General features: G+C 42.1%; 1 non-coding gene across 1 annotated transcript; it reads right to left on the reverse strand.

Annotated features, from left to right (window-relative positions):
• Window positions 1–107: 107 nt before the first annotated feature.
• Window positions 108–214, reverse strand: LOC136336968 (U6 spliceosomal RNA). The gene has a single exon (XR_010731700.1). It is a non-coding gene; the product is annotated as a U6 spliceosomal RNA (small nuclear RNA).

Here is a 214-nt window from a genome sequence, read left to right on the forward strand (position 1 = left end):
ATAGGATTCAAGTGTACAATTCTATAATACATCATCTGTATTGCAGTGTGTTCGCCTCCCCGGTGCAAGTCTCCTGTCACCATTGATCTCACCTCTGCCCTCTTCTAAAAAATAGGGAATGCTTTACGAATTTGCACATCGTCCTTATACAGAGGCCATGCTAATCTTCTCTGTATTATTCTAGTTTTAGTCTATGTGCTGCCGAAGTGAGCAC

Source organism: Saccopteryx bilineata, chromosome 4, assembly GCF_036850765.1.
Source record: "Saccopteryx bilineata isolate mSacBil1 chromosome 4, mSacBil1_pri_phased_curated, whole genome shotgun sequence".
Taxonomy (NCBI): domain Eukaryota; kingdom Metazoa; phylum Chordata; class Mammalia; order Chiroptera; family Emballonuridae; genus Saccopteryx; species Saccopteryx bilineata.